General features: G+C 45.1%; 1 long non-coding RNA gene across 1 annotated transcript; it reads left to right on the top strand.

The window, feature by feature from the left end:
* The first annotated feature begins 783 nt into the window (after window positions 1–783).
* Window positions 784–6,876, top strand: LOC122943671. Its single transcript, XR_006390887.1, has 4 exons — window positions 784–1,346; window positions 5,271–5,434; window positions 5,536–5,580; window positions 6,521–6,876. It is a non-coding gene; the product is annotated as an uncharacterized LOC122943671 (long non-coding RNA).
* The last annotated feature ends 1,011 nt before the right edge of the window (window positions 6,877–7,887 follow it).

Below are 7,887 nucleotides of genomic sequence, written 5' to 3' on the forward strand. Positions count from 1 at the left end.
CTTCGAGAGCGGTCTTCTAGATCCACCGTTTTTTTCCCCAGATAATTATAATCTGTTTTTACTGTAATATTCTCTGCTTTTAATATTTTCACTTCTTGCTCCAGGTTAGCCACCGTATTTTCGAATTCTTTGGTTCTATCCCGGATCTTTGTCAAATCTTCTTTTATAATAAGGAGATCCGTCTGTACTGACCCCAATTAAACGGCAATATTTTGTATTGCTTTTCCATTGTTTTTCACAATGGATAAAATTTCTTCTAATGGAGATGCATTGTCCATAGGTGTCTCCGCGTCTCCACTATGAGAATCCCCTTCAAGTGCCTCCTCCGCTCGGGCCTCAGATGGATTTTTTATTATATTCATATCTAACTTCTCCTTTACCTAGTACTAGAATTTGAGGATCTAAAAAATTGATCAATTTTAGAGGACTCTGTTTGCTTCTGTCCCACCTTAACCGCGCTCAGATCTGTTGAACCTCTATTCTGTTTAGGGGCCATCTTTCTCTTCCACTTTTTTTTCTTCTTCTATCCTCCCCCCCTTTTTTTTCCCCTCTCCTCAAACTATCCTCACTGCCCCCTTTTCACCCCAATCCAGTAAAGCCATCGTTTCTCCTTTTTTTTTTTCTCTCCTCCCCCACACTTCAATACAGAAGGTTAGTAGATACAGGAGGTTAGCAAATTATTGACAGTACTGGGTAATTAGGCTTAAGAACCGACAAAAAAATCTGTCACATGGGGGTTAAGAGAGGTTAGGTGAGGTCAGGTGGCTGGGGATGAGGCCGAGGGACACACGAGGAGAGGATGGAAAACAAGAAAAACATGGAAGGGGGGGGAACAGCCGGGATGAATCTCACCAATGAAGTGTCTTCTCAGGGTCTTCCAGTCTGGTCTCAGCCTCCGGACAGCTCAAGGCGAACCCCACAGACAGATAAGAGGGAAGGAAGGTGATCAGAGGGGGAGAACACAATCCACCGACAACACCAATGCCGGACGAAGAGCCCACAGGAACCTCGGCATCTATCCAGGGAGAAGGCAGGGAGACGACAAAGCGGTCAAGATGCAATAGACTTGCTGTCGTGGAAGGAAGCAGGAGGAAGCGCAGTCTCAGCGGGGTAACAGGAAGGGCAGCAGGAGAACAGGCGAGGCAGGCACCGACCCGGCAGAGACAGAAGAGGTGCCAGCACTTTCACCACCCAGGCAGAGAGGAGCGGAGCAGAGGGAAGCAACAAACAGAGGAAAGCAACAAGTCCCACTGGAATCAAACAGCGAGGGACAGAAGCAGGGAGTCAGCACCAGCATCACCGGGATCCACAACCACGGCCATCTCAGAGCCAGCAACATGAAGGAGGTAGGCCGTCATTGAGGGAGGGAGGGGAGAGTGCAACGCTACGCTCTCGTCCTGCCGTTCCCGGTCTATTTTGTTTAACATCCAATCTCCCTGTCCATAAGTAAAAGTAGAATCGGGGCAATAAATATTGAGTTTTGGTTGGCTGTTAGCTAGGGTTGAGCAAACCCGAACTGTAAAGTTCTGGTTTGTACCGAACTTTAGGATTTTGGGACCCCGAACTCGAACATTTCAGTAAAAGTTTGGGTTTGGTGTTCGGCGCTTTTTTGGTGCTTTTTGAAAGGCTGCACAGCAGCCAATCAACCAGTGTCATACTACTTGTCCCAAGAGGCCATCACAGCCATTGGCTCTGGCCAATCACAGTGATTGGCCAGAGCAGCATGTGACCTAGGCTCTATATAAGCTTGAGTGACGTAGCGCTGCATGTCACTCTGCTGTTACAAGTGTAGGGAGAGGACGCTGCTGGACTTGTGATTTCAGGGAGAGCATAGGAGAGAATCTAACTCTGCGATCTAAAGACAAATAGTTGTGTGGGTGCAGGGCACTATCGTTTTACCCTGCCCTGAGCTCATTGACTAAAAAAGACTAACTTTTAGAATTCTGTTAGTTAGATGGGTGGCGGCTGCGGCCATATTATGCATGCTCAGTGCACCAGCACTGCATCTGAGCTTTTGGGACATTGCAAATCACCATTTTTTGGGGGCAAACTACAACATCTGTATTATTCAGTGTGCAATTTAAGGTAAAAATACACCCATCATTTTCTGGGGTTTAAAAAAAACACTCATTTTTTTTTCTTTTTAAAACAGTATTTTCCAGATCTGCAAGTGTTAAATTCAAGTTTAATATCTACAGTTTTCATATTCTGTTAGCAAAGAAAGACATTATGGCAATCTACAACATCTGTATTAGTCAGTGTGTAATTTAAGGTAGAAATACACCCATCATTTTCTGTGGTTTGAAAAACACACTCTTTTGACAAAAAAACACTATTTTTAGGCCTTGCAGCATCAGCACTTGTAAAATTACTGCTGTCAAATTCAGTTTTTAAACAAACACTCATTTGGGCACAAAAAAATGTAGTTGGCAGCCTTTGATGCAGATGGCATTGCCTTACACCCTTAATACATTTGGGTTACATTCAGAGATTTTAAATACCGCCATTTGGTGCACCAATATTGAATTCAGGCTAAAACTTGTTCAGGCCCTGTGAGATACCCCCTCTACATACAGGGGTTTGAATTAGGCATTTAAAATACAGTCTTTTTCTGCAAAGATATATTTACTTCAGGCCTACACTGATTCAGGGCGTGTGTGATCCCCACTATACATACAGGGGATTTGAATTAGGTATTTGAAATAGAGCCATTTGAAATACAGCCATTTTGTGCAAAGAAATCTTTAATTGAGGCCTAGTCTGGTTCAGGCCGTGTGAGATACACCCTTTAAATACTGTCGTTCTTTTTTACTATTAATTATACACCCATTTAGGGCAAGATCCTAAATTCAAAAAATATGAGGAGAGCGTCAAATAAGGGACGTGGCCCACGTTGCGGTGCTGCTGGTGGAGCTCCTGTTGCAGGGAGAGGACATGGTCGATCTGTGCCAGCTACACGCACAAGTGAAACCCCTTCCTCAGGTGCGAGTAGGCGACAAAACCTGCAGTGTTATTAGGTAGGGCCTAATGCTGCTCTACGAATGGTCAGGCCTGAACAAGAACAGGCGATAGTAGATTGGGTTGCCGACAGTAGATCCAGTTCCTTCACATTGTCTCCCACCCAGTCTCCTGCTGAAAGACCACAGTTGGCACCTGCAGCCGATGTCCATTAGTCTTTCACCTCACCCTCTTGCAAATCAGCCAAGCTTTCTGAGCCCCAAGTCATGCAGCAGTCTCTTCTGCTTTTTGATCGCACGTCTCGGATGATGACGAAACTCAGGTGCCAACTGCTGGGGTTTTTCGAAAGTGTGCAGACCGACAAGGAAGTCAGGGGTGAAGACTGGGTGGAAGATGATGTGGAGGACGATGAGGTCCTCGACCCCACATGGAATCAAAGTCATGAGAGTGACCGATGTAGTTCGGAGGAAGAGGCAATGGTTGCACAGAGCCACCAGCCCAGCAGAAGAGAGAGCAGGGTGCAAATGTGGAGCGTCTGTCCTCTAGACAGTACGCCTTCTACTGCCCACCCCGGCAAGGGACCGAGCACACCAAAGCCAGCTCCAATGAGTTCCCTGGAGTGGCAGTTCTTCAGACAATGTGCTGACGACAAGACACGAGTGGTTTGCACGCTGTGCAATAAGAGCCTGAAGCGAGGCATGAACGTTCTCAACCTGAGCACAACCTGCATGACCAGGCATTTAAGTGCAAAGCACGAGCTGCAGTGGACTAGACGCCTCAAAAACCAAGAAAGGTCTCCGGCTCCTCCTGCTTCCTCTTCTGCTGTAGTCGCGGCCTCTTCATCCACCTCTGGAGTGACAGTGCCACCTGGCACCCAACAAACAGAGGATCTGGCAGCAAAACCTGGGTCACCAAGCATCTCCACAGTGTCCCACGCAAGCGTTCAGCTCTCCTTATCCCAAACGCTGGAGAGGAAGAGGAAGTACCCCCCTACCCACCCGCGATCCCTAGCCCTGAATGACAGCATTTCTAAATTACTGGCATTTGAAATGCTGTCATTACGTCTGGTGGAGACGGATAGTTTTAAAGGCCTTATGGTGGTGGCTGTCCCACAGTACGTCGTGCCCAGCCGCCACTACTTTTCAAGGCAAGCCATCCCTTCCCTGCACAACCAAGTAGGGGACAAAATGGTGTGCACTGCGCAACGCCATCTGTAGCAAGGTGCACCTGACTATAGATACGTGGACCAGTTTGCGCGGTCAGGGCCATTATATCTCCATAACAGCACACTGGTTAAATGCCTGAGGCAGATGGCAGTTTGGCGCATGTCCTTCCACCACCGAGGATTGCAGGGCACTTCAGTTTGCCTCCTGTTGCTTCCTCCTCCTACTCTTTTTCCTCATCCTCTACCAGCTTCTCATCCAGTCAGTGTAACACCTTCACCACGAACTTCAGCACAGCCAGGGGTAAATGTCAGCAAGCAGTTTTAAAACGTATCTGTTTGGGGGACAAACCTCACACCGCGCAGGAGCTGTGGATGGGCCTTGAGCAACATGCCGATGAGTGGTTTTTGCCAGTCAGCCTCAAGCCCTGCCTGGTGGTGTGCCATAATGGGCGAAATCTCGTAGCAGCTCTGGGACTAGCCGGTTTGACGCACATCCCTTGCCTGGCGACTGTGCTGAATTTGGTGTTGCAGAGATTCCTTAATAATTACCCCAACATGCCAGAGCTGCTGCATAAAGTGCGGGCTGTCTGTGTGCACTTTAGGCGTTCTCATCTGCTGCTGCTCGCCTGTCAGCGCTGCAGCGTAACTTTGGCCTTCCTGCTCACTGCCTCATATGTGACGTTCCCACAAGGTGGAACTCCACCTTGCACATGCTGGCCAGACTGTGCGAGCAGCAGCAGGTGTTGGTGGAGTTTCAGCTGCAGAACACACGGGTGAGTCGCTCTGCGGAACACCACCAATGACTGGGCCTCCATGCGAGACCGGTGTTCCTTGTTGCACTGTTTTGAATACTCCACCAACATGGCCAGTGTCGATCACTATATTCTCAGCGTTACTATCCCACTTATATGCCTCCTTGAAAAAACGCTGCTGTCGATGATGGAAGAGGATGTGGCACAGGAGGAGGAAGAGGGATCATTTCGTAGGGTTTCCGGCCAGTCATTCAAACGTAGTCCGAGGAGGGGAAGCGGACAAAGTGGGACAGGGATTTTGATTATTACAAAAAAGGTTCTGTTTACACATGGCAAGTTGATAGCATATAAAAAAGAAACAAAAGAATATACAGACATCTCCAGCTTTTTTTTAGGGGACAAGCGGACTGCAGAGAAAAAAAGACGACATCGAACCAGGCGCTGAAGATATAGGAAAATTGCGCAACAACAAGACAAGTACATTTGTAAACAAGACACAGATCAACAAGAAAAAATGACTGTGGTTAATCTTTTATCCAAGGAACTTACTACCTCTGAAGTGAGTGTTCTCAGTAAGGCCTTTCTTTTTTGCCCTAATGCACGTATTAACTGGTTTGACCTTGAGCTTGATTTATTATCTTTTTTTTTTCTATCTATTAGGTTGAAAGTATGGTTTAAAGACAAGACCTGTCTCCTTCCTCAGTGGTAAAAACTTTTTTTTTACAAATACTACTACTACGAATGCTCTTATTTTCCCTTAGTACCATGTTATAAGGGAAAATAATAATGATCAGGTCCCCATCCCGATCATCTCCTAGCAACCGTGTGTGAAAATCGCACCGCATCCGCACTTGCTTGCGGATGCTTGCGATTTTTACGCAGCCCCATTCACTTCTAAGGGGCCTGCGTTGGCTGCGATCCCCGGCAATTAACCCCTTAGGTGCGATTTTCACACACGGTTGCTAGGAGATGATCGGGATGGGGACCTGATCATTATAATTTTCCCTTATAACATGGTTATAAGGGAAAATAAGAGCATTCGTAATACAGAATGTATAGTACAATAGGGCTGGAGAGGTTAAAAAAATAAAAATCATAATTTAACTCAACTTAATCCACTTGTTCACCGAACCCAAACCCGAACTTCTGTGAAGAAGTTCGGGTTTGGGTACCAAACATGCCGATTTTTCTCTACAATATTTTGCACTTGCGCGGAAAAATCACGCATGTTCCCTCAACGCACCCGCATCTTTTCCCGCAACGCCCGTGTGAAACCAGCCTAAGGAAAAAGCGCCTTGACTTACCTGTTTCTAGACATTTTTCTGATTTGAAACACATGGAGAAGGATTTGAGAGGCTGGATTGTTGATCATGTCCCGATGCCCAAAAGAACGGGAAACAGAGTAAGTCTTCTTAAGAATTTTTTTTTTAAGTGGATTCATATTCTTAATAGCCTCAGCCTAATAGCCTTAACATTGATTACAGAATTGGGAATATATAGTGACATGGTAGCTTGCCCTCTACCCCTGCAGATCAGATTGCGGGACCTCTTGCCTATTGGGTAGTAATTTAAGGACAAATATATGTATCTAACATATTTTTTTTATTCATTCACTAACACAATTTTTTTTCTTTTTTCTTCTTAGATGATATACCGATGGGGGATGAAGATGAGGATGGATGTGTGGCTGCACTGGCCGGAGATGTTTGCGATTCCTCTGTTTATATTACTTCAATTGTTTTTATTTATTTAACATACCCAGGTTGAGCCATGACGAAAAAGATGTATTTTCAATATAATATTAATAGAATTGGTTCATGTATTTATGGTGTGAGGAGAACCCTCATGGGCTTATGGATTTTATCCGATATTCCATTTGGTGAGGGTGATGCCTACTTGATGGTGGACATTCATCCTACCCTTTGGTCCGTTTTTCCTGTATTGCCCCTGTTTATACATTTTATATTGCGATACTTGTTCGGCTAGTTTAGAATGTGACAATCGGACAATAGTGCGGTATCGATTATATATGGAATTTTTTATACATGAGTATTGCACACTGTTCACACATACAGTACAGACCAAAAGTTTGGACACACCTTCTCATTCAAAGAGTTTTCTTTATTTTCATGACTATGAAAATTGTAGATTCACACTGAAGACATCAAAACTATGAATTAACACATGTGGAATTATATACATAACAAAAAAGTGTGAAACAACTGAAAATATGTCATATTCTAGGTTCTTCAAAGTAGCCACCTTTTCCTTTGATTACTGCTTTGCACACTCTTGGCATGATGAGCTTCAAGAGGTAGTCACCTGAAACAGTTTTCACTTCACAGGTGTGCCCTGTCAGGTTTAATAAGTGGGATTTCTTGCCTTATAAATGGGGTTGGGACCATCAGTTGCGTTGTGGAGAAGTCAGGTGGATACACAGATGATAGTCCTACTGAATAGACTTTTAGAATTTGTATTATGGCAAGAAAAAAGTAGCTAAATAAAGAAAAACGAGTGGCCATCATTACTTTAAGAAATTAAGGTCAGTCCGAAAAATTGGGAAAACTTTAAAAGTGTCCACAAGTGCAGTCACAAAACCCATCAAGCGCTACAAAGAAACTGGCTCACATGCGGACCGCCCCAGGAAAGGAATACCAAGAGTCACCTCTGCTACGGAGGATAAGTTCATCCGAGTCACCAGCCTCAGAAATTGCAGGTTAACAGCAGCTCAGATTAGAGACCAGGTCAATGCCACACAGATTTCTAGCAGCAGACACATCTCTAGAACAACTATTAAGATGTAGACTGTGTGAATCAGGCCTTCATGGTAGAATATCTGCTAGGAAACCACTGCTAAGGACAGGCAACAAGCAGAAGAGACTTGTTTGGGCTAAAGAACACAAGGAATGGACATTAGACCAGCGGAAATCTGTGCTTTGGTCTGATGAGTCCAAATTTGAGATCTTTGGTTCCAACCACTGTGTCTTTGTGCGACGCAGAAAAGGTGAACGG

The sequence above is a fragment of the Bufo gargarizans genome, chromosome 7 (genome assembly GCF_014858855.1).
Source record: "Bufo gargarizans isolate SCDJY-AF-19 chromosome 7, ASM1485885v1, whole genome shotgun sequence".
NCBI classification, from domain to species: domain Eukaryota; kingdom Metazoa; phylum Chordata; class Amphibia; order Anura; family Bufonidae; genus Bufo; species Bufo gargarizans.